A 16,212-nucleotide genomic window follows, 5' to 3' on the forward strand; every position below is an offset into this window, starting at 1 on the left:
GGTGCCAACATGGCTGCCAACAAGCCCAGGTTTAAATCATCCCAATGGAATTAAACAGAGATGCCTCTCTTTCCGTGGCGCCTCGTTAGCTCTGATTGAGTCCGGTGACCATCCCTGAACAAATCACTGTAGTCAGAGACGAGGTGCTCTGATTGCTACAGCTGAGACACAAACCCAGCCCTGGCACCAAGGGTGGAATCAACTGTGTCTAAGCACAGGAACCGTGAACTGGAAGTCAGAGTTTCCCTAAAGGAGACCAAAGACAACCTTCTTGTTGGCAAAGGAGGTTGAACGGACCTTTGACCACTAAACTTTGTATGTCCATTTCCATGGAGTGGGATGCTGATGATCTCCCTGCAATATTAGAATCCTACTTATTGTGAGAACACTCAGGCCTTGCTGTTTACATAGCCCTCAGAGCAGTGGAGGCTGCAGGGGGACTGAGCTCTGGGGCACAGGAAAGGGGGAGGCAGAGATCCCAGGCTTCGAGATCACCTGGCCTTCTCATTGGAAAGATACGGGGATGAGAAAAAAGAAGGCGAGGAACTTGTCTGAGGCCACAGCAAGTTCAAGGAGAGCTGGAATTTGAACCCAGTTCACGTGAAGGCCAGAACCAGGCTCTGACTGTGTGCGTGACAGCTGTCCCATTCAATAGTTCCCTGACAGCTCCTTGTTTCCTTGTATATTTTTACAATGTTGTTAATAACCAGCCATAAAGCTCAGCAAACATTTTGATAGGCTTTAAAAGCTCATGAAAACAACATTACATTTTAAGGCATGGTTTTCTAATTAATCTAATTAACTGTCAGCCTCATTTCCTGCTGGTTTTCAGACAAGGCGAGCTGTGCTGCTCAGCTTCTGATTCAGCCCCAGCGGACAGGGTTTAGGGCTTTCCTGGTCACAGTTTCCAAGCCAGAAAACTAGCCCACGTGTGGCCTGAGGCATGAGTTGTCTGAAGCAGTGTCTAGATGCTCAGCATTGTGCTGCCTTGTTTCCCTGGATGATCTATCTCCACGACAAAGACACAGTGATTTGGAGATGCCCCAGATTAAAGCAAACACCTGGATAACTGGTCACCTCGCTTAGGACCATCCAAGAAGGCCAAGGTAAGACAAATTTTAAGCACCTTTCCCAGTGATGCTCCCTTTCCAGAGACCTGTTCTCACTCACAATCTTGTTCAGGTGACCCTGCTCCCGTCCCTGCAACAGCTGATTTGACTCAGATGGACACCTGAGTCAAATACGTTTCAGTCACTTCTGATGTGTGGCCTGGTTCGAAAAGATGAACTGAATTAACCAGAGGTAACTCTGGTGATGGAGCAACAGAACCAGGGAAGGGTGAGTTAGTTTGCTGAACTGCCATAACAAAGTAAAACAGAATGTGTGGCTTAAACAACAGGAATTGATTTCTCACAGTTCGGGAGGCTAGAAATCTAAGATCCAAGGTCCTGGCGGAGCTGGTTTCTCCTGAGTCCCTCTCTCCTTGCTTGCATATGGCTGCCAAGTCCCTCTCTGTGTCCTCATGTGTTCTTTTCTCTCTCTGTGAGAATCCTGGAAATTTGTCCAAATTTTGTCTTCTAAGGCCACCAGTCAGATTGGATTAGAGCCCATACTAACAGCCTCATTTTAACTTCTTCACCTCTTTACAGACCCTTTCTCTAAAAACAGTCACTTTCTAGGGTACTGGGTGTTAGGACTTCAAAGTATGATTTTGGGAAGGACATGATTCAGCCCATAACAAAGGGCAAGCAGTAGTGAAGAAAATTCACATAGTTCTTGGGCTGGGGTGAGGGAGCAGCCATGGCTGGTGCACTGCCCATAACTGTGAGTCCTCCTGCTCTGAACACCTGGGACCCGCCACTTTCTTCCTGAGGGCTTCTATCTGGCTGCTTTCTGCTGAGAGCACTTAACCTACATGCAGAGAAAGCTGAAATGCCATAGGGTTAATTCCCAGGGAGGAGCCCTCCACTAATGAATGATGGCAGTCGGGGATAAACAACCCAGCTCCCCAGTCCCTTGGGTGCGGTAACTCTGACCCATGTTCTATGTCATCTCCAGAGTTCTCTGCTGGCATCGAGCTCCCACTGCACAGTGGTAACTGGATGACTGTGTATCCTTCCTTTCCCTGCCTCACTTCCCCACGCCCAGGCAGCATTTTCTGGGGCACCTCTCAAATAAACTACATGCACTTGAATCCTTGTCTCAAGGTCTGCTTCTGGGGGAAACCAAAGAAATTTAGGTGGTGTGTGCACATGATGTGTCAAAAGGAGCAGAGGAAGTTAGCCAGAGGGAAGGGGAGAGAAAAAGTTTGGGCCCCAAGAGGAAGAAAGGGCTCCTGTGTTCTGTGTTTCTCCCTCCTCGACTTTCCAAGCAGTCCTAAAGTGGGATGTGAGGTGTTTTGGAACATAAAATAATTTAGCCACTTCCCTATCTCGGTGCTGCAAATTCCCTTGGCCTTTTCTAGAAACTTCCCTTTGAAATATGCAATTATTAGGCAAGCGTCACCTCTTGCTCTGGGAGAAAGGTGTGCCACAGTGGACATTCTGTGGCTTCACAAATACGTCTCTCAAAGTCAACCCTTGGTTGGCAGAGCTGAAGCTGGGGAGGAGCTGCATGAATTTGCAAGTAGGATAAGAGCTACCTGGGAAGTCAGGAATCTAGGCCCTGTGCCCTCTTCCTTTAAGATAAATCATGATCACAACATTTTTGGTTGATTAGGATGAGTCAAACCAAGGCCACTTAAAGAAAGGACATAAAGACCCACAGGGAAAATGATCCCCACCACAGATGAAGATTGCGCTGGTACCCAGTGTTCAACTCCAACTATTGCATCTTACAGGTTTTGTTCAGCAGCTTTTGCAACTGATGCTAGGGAGGTTGATTGTGGGAATATGGGTTCTTTGAATAAAGGAATCTAGTTTTGACAATTAGAACTTTTCATACTTTTCCCCCTTCTACCCATGACCTTGACTGGGCATGTTATTTTGCCATCATCAGCAGAGCTGAATGTTAAGCTGAAATAAGGCCCAGGAGTCTAAAGGATTTCAGAAAAATGAGAGTATGATCATTACTACATTTCTAAAATCCAAACACCCAACTCTTCAACACTTTCTGTAGAAATTCCTTAGACTTTGTAGCCCTCAATCAGCATTTGGTGGGCATGGGTATGTCCCTTATGTCCTGTGGGTAAGAGGGAGAGGAACAGAACCAACAGGGACGGGGGCTGGGGTCAGAGAGAAGGAGTGGAGCAGTTGGCTTCTGGGCTGGAGGGGTTCTAATTATAGGGTGCCACAGTTGCAGATGAGGTGTGCCCCAGGTGATGGGAAAAATCTCAGAAGCAGAGCCTATCCCTTGGGTCAGGGATAGCATATTTACAAGGATAATGATGGTGAACAGGTTAATGGTCATATCTCCTATTTTCAGATGAGAAGGCTTCACCACTCTCAGCAGGGCTGAGTGTCAGGTCCAAGCAGTAAAATCATTAAAAAATATGATTCAATGGTCACAAGGTAAGATGATGGGGAACAAATTGGAGAAACAGAGTCCCATCTGGGTCATGATGAGCTGTTGGGGACCAAGGCTGTAAATGCTTTGGGGTGTCAGAAGCCAGCTTAGAAGAGGGAGTGGCTCTTGGTGAGGGCTAGTTCTGGTGGCCTGAGGCCCAGCAGAACTGAACAGGATTGTCCTTCTAGTGGCTGCCATCCTTCATTATCTAGCATTGCCTGTTCCCCACTCTGCTTGACACTCCCCTGATGGATTTAAGTGGCTACTCCCAAAACTGCAAAACTAGGACTGGTTCTTCCTCTATTTTGTCCACTCACCTTCAAGAATTTAATTAGCTTGTCTAAGTTAAAATGTTTTATTCAAGTCCAATGCCAGTGGTATCACTGAGGAAGTAAATCCTAAACTAATAGAAGTTGAGTGTAATGTAAAAGAGCAATTAATCTCTGTTGCAGAGACTAAGAAAAATTAACAAACTGCTGCTCAAACATTTATTAGCAGGAAGGACTAGAAAAATATTCTCATTCTATGATGAGGGGCAATTGTAACTCAAGGAATTATCTTGTCCTAAATGGGAGAATGGGGCTCAGAAGCCATTCCAGGGAGTGCGAGGACCAGAGCCATCCCTGCAGGTTGGGGAGCAGGGAGACCTGTGGTCTCGTAGGCAGCTTAGAATGAGGGGCAAGGTCTCCAGATGCTTCTTTTCCCTTTTCCCCACTGAAATCAGATTATGGATGTTGATCCTGACATGACTGTCACTGGCTAGCCTCTGTGACACATTTGGGGGCTTCTGGCCCCTCCCCCAGCCAGGGGCTCAGTCCTGAACCTCAGCATTGATTTTCCTACCATTTCTTTGCCTCTGTGTTCCCTTCATCTACCACGTCTTTTGGAAAGCCTTGGAAGTTCTTGACTACTCTGGGCCTCTCCCTACAAGTGCTGGAACTCTCCAGTAAGCACCACCAACTACCTGTCCTGTCTCCTCAGTCCCCCACCTAAGAGTTAGATCAAAGTAACTGCAAAGGCTGGCACCTGGAAGAAAAGAGCCCAGACCTTCTTTCCTATGGGAGATTGTCCCCAGAAACGATCACCAGCAACGCCTCCCAACCCTGGACATGCATGCTGCTCTTCCTGTCAAGAGGTGGTGCCATTTCTCCTCCCTGGAACTGGCCTGGCCTTGTGACTTGGCTTTGACCCACTGCTGTGCCAATTCCAGGTCTCGTCCTTAAGAAACCTGGAAGTTTCTGCTTGTTTGAAGCCCTCTACCAGTGAGAAATAAGTCCAACAAACTTGCTGAAGAGTGAAGCTCAACCAGTCACCCTGACTGACTGCCATCTTGAATGTTCCAGGCCCAGGTGAGCCCTCAGCTGAATGCCTAAGTGACCTCTGCAAATATCACATGGAAAAATTACCCAGCCCTGGCCGGTGTGGCTCAGTGGATTGAATGCTGGCCTGTAAACCAAAAAGTCACCAGTGTGATTCCCTGTCAGGGCACATGCCTGAGTTATGGGCCAGGTCCCTGGCTGGGGGCGTGCAAGGGGCCACCGATCAATGTCTGTCTTCTATGCCTATGTTTCTCTCCCTTTCTTTCTCCCTCCCTCTAAAAATAAATAAATGAAATCTAAAAAAGAAAAGCAAAGAAAAATTGCCCAGATATCATCCTTTAGAATTGTAAGAGATAATCGTTGTTTTAAGCCCTTAAGATTTAGAGTAGCTTGTGGTACAGTGATAGGTAATTGAGACACCAGTTCTTCTAGGACTGGAGCCTGGCACCCCCTGCCATTCTGGGTGTTGCAAACTGTATTGTGCCAACTTCAGGTTGACACACATATTGGACTTCCTAATGCTGGCCACCTGCCAGAGCTGCTCTGCTGCCCATCAAACTTCAAGCCCCTGTGCATCAGTTATTCAACACACACTGATTCATACCTACTAATTGAACTAAGTTCTGTTTGGCCACTAAGGGCTCAGAGACATACTTTCAGCCTTTAAAGAGCTCACAGGCCAAAGGAGAGACCAGCAGGAAGATAACTGCTAAAATTCAGAATGCAGAGCACTGAAGTAGTAGTAGGGCAGAGTACCATGAGGGTACCGTGAAAGGTGGCAGGGAGCATGTATGCCCAGGTAGACTTTATGGGTAGGCGTTTTTGAGTGATCAGTGGAGATTGGTAGGCGTTTCATTTCGAGGTCATCAGAATTCTGTGCTGTCCCCTGTGGCTATTCTCTCTCTCTCTCCCTTTTTTTTTCATAAAGCCAAACTCACCCTTTCTTTTCTTTTTTTAACATGCAAATTATTTTTTTAAAGATTTTATTTATTTACTTTTAGAGAAGGAGAGAAACATCGATGTGTGGTTGCCTCTCACATGCCTTCAAGTGGATATCTGGCCCACAACCCAGGCATGTGCCCTAGACTGGGAATCAAACCAGTGCCCCTTGGGTTTCCAGGCCAGTACTCAATCCACTGAGCCACACCAGCCAGGGCCCCTGTGGCCCTTCTCAATGCTGCTGTCTGTCCCAGCACCCCTGGGCCTCCCACATCTCACCTGGCAGGCTCTGCCCTCACCAGGGCTGGGGTCTAGGATGGATTGGGAGGAACCAGAGCCCTGGCCAGAGACAGGAGCTCAGTGACAAGGTGGGTAGAGTGATTAAGATGATAGAGTCATGGCAGACAGGGGCAGAGACTGTGTCTAGGATGGAGAGCCTAGGATTCAGAGGGGCTAGGCAATCAGCCCAAAGTCCATTGACTCTCAATTCAGTGCTCATTCCACTGTGGAATGAGCAAAATGTAACTCTGAAGTTGAAAAATACACAGGATTATGTCAAGGTGGGTATAGGCATGTTCTTGACAGCTTTGTGATGTTAAGAAGTTGGAAAGAATTAAACTGTCTCCCAATAGGAAAGTGTATATAACTTATCCTTACAATGGAATATTATAGAGCAGCTAAAAGGAATGAACTCAGCTATACGTAATAACATGGATGTCTTGCAAACATGTTGCATTCAAAAAGTTTCATATTGATATACACTGTAAAAAACCCATTTATTCACTAAAGCTATATAAAACACTGTTATATATTTTCCATGGGTCTCTATAAAACATGTAAGTGTATTTTGAAAAGGTCCAGAAGGCACCTACCTACCAAGTTGAATATTAGAAAAGGTGATGTAGACAAGAAAGTTGGCATAGACTTGTTCTTTTTTTTTAAAGATTTTATTTACTTATTTTTATAGAGGGAAGGGAGGGAGAAAGATAGAGAGAAACATCAATGTGCAGTTGCTGGGGGTCATGGCCTGCAACCCAGGCATGTGCCCTGACTGGGAATCGAACCTGTAACACTTCGGTTCGCAGCCCGCACTCAATCCACTGAGCCACACCAGCCAGGGCTTAGACTTGTTCTTCATTATAATGTTTTATTTTTTAAAAAGTAATGGCTTGATTAGAACTGATATAAGTAAATACTAATTAAAAAATAGAAAATAATGAAATAAGGATTTGATTCATGGCCATTGTTACTCTGCCAAAATAATCAACTCAAACCTGAACTCTCTAAGCCCTCATGGGGGCTGTGGTTTTGCTAGCGGGGGCCCCTTCCTTTGGTGTCAGTCTCTGAGTAGTGGGAGAGTCACTGAAGAAAGGAGGGGATGAAGAGGTACTGAACCCCCACCGTCCAGCGTGCCCTGTGTGGGCATAGTGCTGATCTTGTGTAATTGAGCCATCACAGCTCTCCTCTGGGGTGGTATGACTCCTCCTGTGTACAGAGGAGACGTGAGAGCATCAGAAAAGTCAAATAAGCATTCAGGTTCACACAGCATACAAGTGGAAGCATTTGAACCCAATTTTGTCTTATTCAAAAAGTTGCACCCTCTCCTCTGTACTCACAAGCAAGAAGTAGACGGGTATGGAGTCACCAGGGAGCTTTCAAAACACAGGCGCCCAGACCCCCACCCTCAGAGATAATACCCATGTAATTGGTCAGGGGTGGGGTCTGGGCTATTTTTTTTTTTTTTTGAGAGGTGACTCTATTCTGTGCCAGACTTGAGGACACTGTCTAAGCTTATTCATTCTCTCACTCCCAGCTCATTCCCCTGGACCAGCCATCAAAGGGTGACCCTTCGACTGTGCCCCAAGTTACCAGAGTGCTGTCCTTTCAACAATGACTTTGTGGGAAGTAAATGTTTATTAAACTCTGGAATGCCTTTTTTTAAAAAGGTGGTTGACAAAGCCAGTGTCAAAATTTGGTTTTCATTTTCTCATTGTCTTTTTTTTTAAATCCTCACCTAAGGACATTTTTTCATTCCTTTTAGAAAGGGAGGAAGGGAGAGAGGAAGGAAGAGAGAGAAACATTGATGCAAGAGAGAAGCATCATTTGGCTACCTCCCATACACACCTGGACTGGAGGTCGCGTGCACCTGGACGGGGGACCAAACCCACAACCTAGGTACCTGCCCCCACTGGGAACTGAACCCACAACATTTCAGTTGGAGGATGATCCTCCAACCAACGGAGCCACACTGGCCAAGGCTGTCATTGTCTTTTATTAGGAAACATGAGACATATTCTTTAGGGAAAAAAACCAAACTGTTCTTACCTTGCTTCCTCTTTCAGCTGGACAAAAGTGCCAGTAGTTATCTGGCTAACAATGATCTCTGCTTCCTCAGCGGAGACCTCGGGGGCCTTATTTTTGAATAGTTTTCTTGATCTCATAATCACTGGAGTCTTTATTAAGGCATGACATATGAAAGGAACCCAAGTGGAAGAAGGCTAGAAAGAGAATTGTTTTCTTTTTATTAATTTGCTTATTTAATTATTATTTTATATTTTCATCACCATTTATCCCTCTTATACCCTCTACCATCTCCACACCCCTCCTTGTAATCACCACACTGTTGTCCATGTCCCTGAGTTCTTTCTCTCTCTTTTTCTTTTTTTGCTTGTTCCCCACCCCCAGCTGTCCCCCCCACCAGAGCTATCAATAATTGTTCTCAGTGACAACCCCAGTCCTGGGTTGGGCTCCTCATGAAGCGCTTCTTTGGGCTTCTCACTGTCTCCACACTCCCCACCCTTTACCCAAGAGCTCTGTCTAGAAACTAATGAGGTATAAACAAATGCCTGGAATTCATGGAATAAACCTCAATGTTTCCGTTATTTAATATTTATTGGAATGGAATGAAATAGTGGATGCAGCGAGTTGTTAACAGGTCCCTGGATGAATGGGGCTGCTCTCCATGTCAGGCAATTTGAAATCTATTGGAAAGGAGTGGGGCAATGCCATGCCACCGGAGGGTAATTGCTCTGGCAGCACTTCCATCTGCAAGGCACTGTGGCCTCACGATTTCTAATTTGTCCTCACCCAGTGCCTGGCACTTAGCAGATGCTCAATAAATGTGTCAAGCTGAACTGTGACTCTAGCTTCCACACCCAACTAGCTCCCACTTAATGCTTCCCGGAGACCCAGGCAAGTGGTGTCCCTAGGCTCATGCCTCAGGGGTCCCACAGAGTAAGTGCCTTCCTCAAAGGAAGTCCCCTTCTGATGTCTGGAACAGATGGTGCTGGTGGTGCCATTCAAGTCCTGTGTTGAGTCCAGGTTGCCGGAAACACCTACCTCAAAATTTTCTAAGAGCTCTTCTTGGAGCTAGGAATGGCTAGGGCTGGCAGTGTCATCTGGGCAGGGACCCCCGAGCCTGGGGGATAGTTTAGGGTGTCAGTAAAGTTCCAATGCCACTTACAGAGAGAACTGCAAAGTCTGATTAGTCCACTCCAGCCATTGCCTCCCACTGCCACATGGCGTTGTGTTGAAGACTGGTTCTGTGCTGCTGGCTCCGTGGATGCTGGTCCATTGCTGATGATATCCTTGCTTTGTGATGTGAATGTCTCCCGTTCCTATGAACTTGGGCAGGGAATGTCACCTCCTTACCCTGGGTTTTTACATCCGTTCATGGCGATAGTGCCAGCCACACACAGGAGCTATGAAGAGTCAGTGAGATAAAGTACACTCCAACATTTTAGCTGGGCCTGCCAGCCCCTTGAGATTGGCCCAAGATGGGTTCAAATCCTCCGCTTGCCCTTCTGTTAACAACTTAATGCTTGTTAAGGGCTTAGAACTGAACCTGTTAGAAAGTGCTAGAGAAAGTCCTGTGGATTTTATGAATCACTCTGTATACCTCTGACTCCACACTTCTGGTGTGTCTATATTGGGAGGTGATGGGGTTCAGGGGTTAAGGGTGCGGACTAGGGCACAAACTTTCTGGGTTTGAATCTCAGCTGTGTGATGTTGGACAATTTCATTTCTGAGGTCCCCAGTTTCCTCACCTGTAAAACAGACATGATAATAACACCCAGCTCTTAAGGTTGTTATAAAGATGGAGTTAGTCACTGTATTTAAAGTGCCAGAACCGACAGGGTAGCTATTGTGCTTCTGCCTTCTGTTGATCCAGATGGGAAAACTTACCCCTTCCTTAATTCCCACATGTGAATTCCCAATGAAAATTTTATTTTTGTGAGTACAGCACAGCTTGCTAAAATCATTTGGGCACGGTGGGTAGAGCAGGGGTTTGCTGCTTCTCACACAAATAAATGGCTGCAGGTTGACCTTTAGACACGGCACCTTGTAGCCTCAGCCATGCCTCCGTGACAGCGCCCCACCATGCTGCCCCAGGTGGCCTTCCTCTTCTCACCTTCTCTCTGGCTCCTTGCTTCTCCCCCTCCCCCTTTGCTCATGTCTTCTTCTCAGCCTCCCTCCTTGGCTCGCCCCCATCTCCCCTGTCCAAATTCTTCTCTCTCTAGTACATGGAATGTCCGCTCGCCCCGGCACTTACTCCCTGTCCAAGTGCGTCCAACAACCCCCTTCCAGGTGCTCAGTCAAACACAAAGTTCGTTCGGTTAACTGGCCCCCTCCTTGGGAGGCAATTTGAGTCATAAAAAATGCTAAACCTTAATTGTAACTATGTAATATGTAAACATGTGAAAACTATGATAGATACAGTAGAAATTACATAGTTTCAATTTTTAGATAAAATATGTATTATTTTAGATTTACCCTATTACTCTCCTCACTTCCTTTCTCACTAGACCTGGGCTCTCACAGTGCCAGGGAAAATGAGCCACAGCTGAATGGAAAGAGAAACCAAAGAAGTTAAATTCCAAAGATCCAGGTCCTGGTGATTAAAAGACAATTTATGCAGAATTTTCAATGGTAATTTTGACAATAAGTAATTTTTGCTTTACAGTGTTGAAGTTAGGACATAACCCCCGCGTAAGATGGATATTTACAGCTGAATATGTGTTGATGGCTTTTCCTTAGAAGAAAGAGAACCAGGCTTTTAGTAGAGCAAGGGAATAAGATTGACCATGAAATCTTTACACAATTATTTGAAAGAGGAAACTCTGATTTTGGCGGTGGGCTCTACCAAGGTTAGGCAGGCTCTCATTTCAGTTACATGCATAGAGATGTGCTGGATCAAAGTCTCAAAACATACCTTTAAAATACATGTAAAAACTGAGTTTAAAAGGAGAAAAGGGAAATCCCCAAGTGCCTGAAAATCAGCGTGATCTTAAAGCAAGAAAATAAACTCTCAGCTGATGTTGCAGCAGCCCCCAGGGTACATCTCTGGACTTCAGAGTCTAGGGACAGAGGTTCTAGTATCCAGGCAGGTCAGGAGATGTGGCCTTGGGGTCCTATGAAACAGTGATCTGGAACTAAGACCCATTCAAGTCAAAGCTGGAACCTGGAAGGACTGTCCTCCCTGTGAACAGGGGATTGAAAGACCTCCAGCCCAGAACCAGACCCAACAGACTCGAGGACAGGGCAAGTGACCAGAACAGGAATCCAGACATGTCAGGCAGGGCACAGCCACATTTGTCAGTGTGTGAGCTCGGATCAGGGGAAAAATGATGCTGTGTCTTAGAATACAAGATTGAATTATAATAATAAGAACAGCTATTTATTGTGCACCTACTATGCCCTGTACCCCGTGCTTGCTAAGCACTTTACGTTTAATTCTCTCAACAATCTGATTGAGGTAAGTGCTACTGATGCTGCCACCCGGGGCTGCACTTGTAGATTTGGACAATGTCAGGGTGAGAGATAGTTGCTTACTGGCGCCACACCGGGGAAGGCTTTCATGGGATAGTTGAGAGAGGCATCGTGGCCATGGTTTCTCAACTCGGTAGTTTTTAAATTGTGCTGGGCGGAAGCCCAGGGGCTGAATTAGGTAGCAAGGGGAAGGCTCACTCTGTGCGGCTTTGTCTCTCTCACCCATCTCCTTCAACTGCAGCTGCTCCACTGATACCTCTTTTCCATATCATACTTCTCCCTTACAAAATCTGCTTCACTGAAAGGCTTCTGTAGCAAAATATAATTTAAAAATAAACTGCAATAAAGTAAAGGAAAAAAAATAACACGAGAGTCCAAAAAGTGACAATTAGAGGAGGAGTCTAATTGCTATCACACAGCTGCCCCTTTCCCTCACGGCTTCCCATGATGCTAATTATGTTGCTAGCCCTTGTCTTGTCGCGGCTGGACCGTACATTGCTTGCAGGGCGCTGGTTCTCCGTTGTTTCTCCGGCAGCTGGCCCGGAGGAGATCCTCCACAAATGCGGAAGACGGAATCATACCAGGATTCCCACTCCCCTGGCAAACCTGGGGTGCTGCCTGGTAGAGACTCGGAAGAGGGTCTCTGTCTGCAAGGTGAGGGCTGCTTGTCATCCCTCGGTGCCCCTCCCATAGCAAAAAAGAATAAGGGTCTGTTTCCTGCTCGTTTTATTTACCTAAAAGGGAAAACAGCCTTTGTCTCTGAAAAAACTCTTAATTGCAGCTTTATAAAGAGACTCCACATGCAGAAAAGGGGGGAAATTAATTGGTCTTCCAGGGAGCAGCTGAGTGATGGCTGGTAATTGAATTTCACAATGGATGCCTCCCTCTGGGTGGCCTGTCTGTGACCCGGAATGTATATTTGAGGTTTCCTTGTATAAGTGGTTTGGGCTCCTCAAGGTTTACATTTTTGGGTGGGCATTACTTATTTACACTTTCATCTTGGACAAGATGAAGGGAAATTTACATCATCTTACAAATTCTAAAATGATAGAGGGGAAAGCAAAAGGGGTGGGGGAGCCTGTCTTCATCTTAAGATGCATTTGGTAAATCCTTTGCAAAGGTTAGAAGAGCCAGTTCTGAGAATAAATTATTACTGAAATGCTGGCTGCCTCGGAGCGAAGCTGCAGACCCAGCTGGTAGGTACCAGAGCTCAGGGGCTTTGTTCCAAGATAAATGATGAAGGTGAGATCAGGGGAGGCAAGGAGCACACCAGGTCATGATAACTTGGGCTTGTATATATACACACTGAGGTGCCCCACTGATGATTTCACTAGCACAGTGACCTGGTGAAGTCTCAATTTGTGTGTTTTCTGTCTCAACAAAGCAGTTCCCAGCAAATCACCTTGTCCTTAGGAAGGGCATGCAAAGTAACCCCCACCCACTGCCACCACCAGGGAAGACATCAGACGTTTTAGGTTTCTAAAGTCTAAATCAGCCATATAAATCGAGAATATATTTCTAGAAATATATAGAATAAATAGAAGTATAATATGAACCACATATGTAATTAAAAATTTTCTAACAGCTACATAAAAATACAGAGTAACAGGTGATATTAATTTCATAATATACAGGGTATGGCACAAATTATACCCCTTTTATTACAAATTTTTCTATTACAAAATCATAAGCATGTAATTCTGTAACATGACAGTATCACACTCAAGCACAGTATATGACATTTTAGATGAACTGTTCAAATGGTGTTGTCCATCTCGTGCGAGATATTCATGTACCCTACCAACCACACTGAATCAGGTGTTACTTCTGCCAGACCCTGTATTTTCATTTAACCCCCTATATCAAAAATCTCATTTCAACATGTTATCAATACAAACATTATTAATGGGAAGTGACTGCAGTTGGGTACAGGGTTTCTTTTTAGCATGATGAAAATGTTTTGGAATTAGATAATAGTGATGGTTGCACAATTTCATAAATATACTAAAGCCCATTAAGCTGTACACTTTAAAATGGCAAATTTTATGGTATGTGGATTATAGCTCAATAAAAAAAACACAGCATCAAAAGAAATCCATGAGACTTAGAACACAGCAAAATTGATAGGAAAATTTGTAATTATAAAATAACTTTGTAAAAAATGTAAGAAGTTGTAAAAATGTAAAAATAATAATAATATAAATAAAAATGGGGGCAAAAAGAGAAGAGGTAAGAGTGATAAAAAGGAGGTAAGAGGTAAGAGTCGTCATTTTTCAAAGTGGGGGGGTAGATAAAACCGAAACATATAATTTGAAAAGAAACATAATGACCACAACTTGGTTTTTATAATCTCTTCTTCTTCTTCTTTTTGTTTTAAGATTTTATTTATTTTTATAGAGAGGGGACAGGAGGGAGAAAAAGAGGGAGAAAAACATTGATCAGTTGCCTCTCGCACACCCCCAACTGGGCACCTGGCCCACCACGCAGGCACGTACCCTGACTGGGAGTCAAACTGGTGACTCTTCGGTTTGCAGGCTGGTGCTCAGTCCACTGAGCCACACCAGCCGGGGCTATAATCTCTTCTTTATAGATTTAAAGAACTGTTTTAAGAAATTATCTCTTGAAGTAAAGAAACTTCATGTGACTTTCAACAATTCTTTAGTTTTTCTTTCTTCTAGTAAATTACAATAAAATAAAGGTAATATTTGTAACTTGAAAATTGAACCTATAATATAATCTCATTTTAATAAAATATTTCTATCTCACCTTTCTAATTTTATTTGGCGTAGAAAAATGTTTCAAATAATGCTCCTTTCTCGTAATTTCTAGATCACAGAATTTGATGTGATTAGTTTCCTACTTTCACTTTCAGGCTTTCCTGCTTTATTTGAATCTTTAAATTGAGTTGTATCATTTCCCCAAAACAGTCGAGTTAATTTTCTAAATGACTGAAAGAAAATATGCTAAGATAGACCATGGCAAAATATGGGTTATTGCTATTTTTCTTTACATTTTCCTATATCTTTAAAACCCCACCAGAGGGGGGAAAAAAAGACCCGATTTTTAAGCTGGAAAGAAAGATAATTGTGGTTTTCATAGGAGAAAGCTGTCTAACTAACTTTGGCACAAAGCCTCCTGGGCACCTGTACCCTAGAGGAAAACGGTTGTTTGGGTACAAGAGCTGTGACTTGGTACCTGGTGTTGAACATGGCCCCGCAGCAGTGGAGCAACATCCTTCCAAGGACCACAATAGTCTACACTGGGAGCTGGCAGGAGAGAGTTGTGGCTGCAGCCTGGAGGAGCAGCACTCAAGGACAGGGTGGGCCACGATGTGATAATGCCTTCTTTTGGAGGACAGGAGAAACAGCAACAGTAGGATCCTAGACTAATGCCAATATTGTAGGGCGGTGGCTCCAGTTACTTTGGGGTTTAATTTAAAAAATACGTACAAGAGAATCTACAGCAGTTCCTCTCCAGAGCTAAGGAATCATTTACAGCTGTTTCAAATAGAGCCTTACAGGTTGCTAGTCAACCGCCACATCCATTATTTGACCTTTTAAAGCAGTTCTGTAGGGAAGGAAATGATTACAATCCATATTTTATGGGTGAGAAAACTTGAGGTTCAGCAACATAATTCAATGACTTCTTCAAGAACGCACATCTAGTATGTTGGCTAATAGCCGACTCTCTATGAAACTATGGTGTTCAGGTCAGAAATCAAGGTGATGCATGGCTCCATTTAGAGTTTTTAGAAAGAAAATTTAGCCAGAGGGATAGTAGGTGAGAATGAGTTAGGCTCCCAAAGTGGGTGTGGGTCAGTGGGCTCCCAGGAGCTCTCTTATTGTGAGTCTTCTCTTCACTCTTAACTCACCACTGCACACTGGGTGAGTTTTTTTTTTTTTTTAGGTTTGTCTGTTTCATCAACAAATGTCTGCAATTCAGTCATTTCCAGGAACTTTCCTTTAAAAGTATGAGAGATTATACATGGAGTAAGGGAAAACCATCCATATCTAGCCTGATGGTAGACATGGGAAAATTAGCAAAGTGAGAAGTTTTTTCACCGCTCATTTAATTTATGAGACCAGCTTGCCATCGATGTCAATGTCTGTAACAATTATACGTGTGATCCAGATGTACCCTTGAGTCTCTCACCATGGGTGATTTCAGTAAGATTGACTCGGATTCCAGGTCCATGGTCTATAGGTCCACAGAGCGCCCTCCGAGTGTCTAGAGACCCCAGGGGACTCACACGCTCAGTAAAATTTGCCTCTGGGGGTCTGGTTCTGGCATGAATGTCTGTGACCCAGATGTGAAACTCAGCCATACACACAGACAAATAACCACTCATCACAAAAACCATTCATGGGTATAATTAGATTTTTTCTCAGTTGGTAAAAATTTTAAATACAGAAGAGAACAGAGCATAATCTAACCAACACCCATGCCCTCCAACTGTCAGAATTTAATCTTATAATTTTATCATATTTGCTTCTGATTTTTTTTACTCTAATAGGGTTAAAAGTGAAATCTCCTATGTACACTTCCCTTCCCAAAGGAATCTGTCATCAGGAATTTGGTGTTTATCCTTCCAAATCTTGTGTTTATACTTTCACTGTATATAACGTATCCATAAATGCTTATAACACTGTTTTGTGGGGTTTTAAAATACACAAAAATGTGT

This window comes from Phyllostomus discolor, chromosome 9 (assembly GCF_004126475.2).
Source record: "Phyllostomus discolor isolate MPI-MPIP mPhyDis1 chromosome 9, mPhyDis1.pri.v3, whole genome shotgun sequence".
In the NCBI taxonomy this organism is placed as follows: domain Eukaryota; kingdom Metazoa; phylum Chordata; class Mammalia; order Chiroptera; family Phyllostomidae; genus Phyllostomus; species Phyllostomus discolor.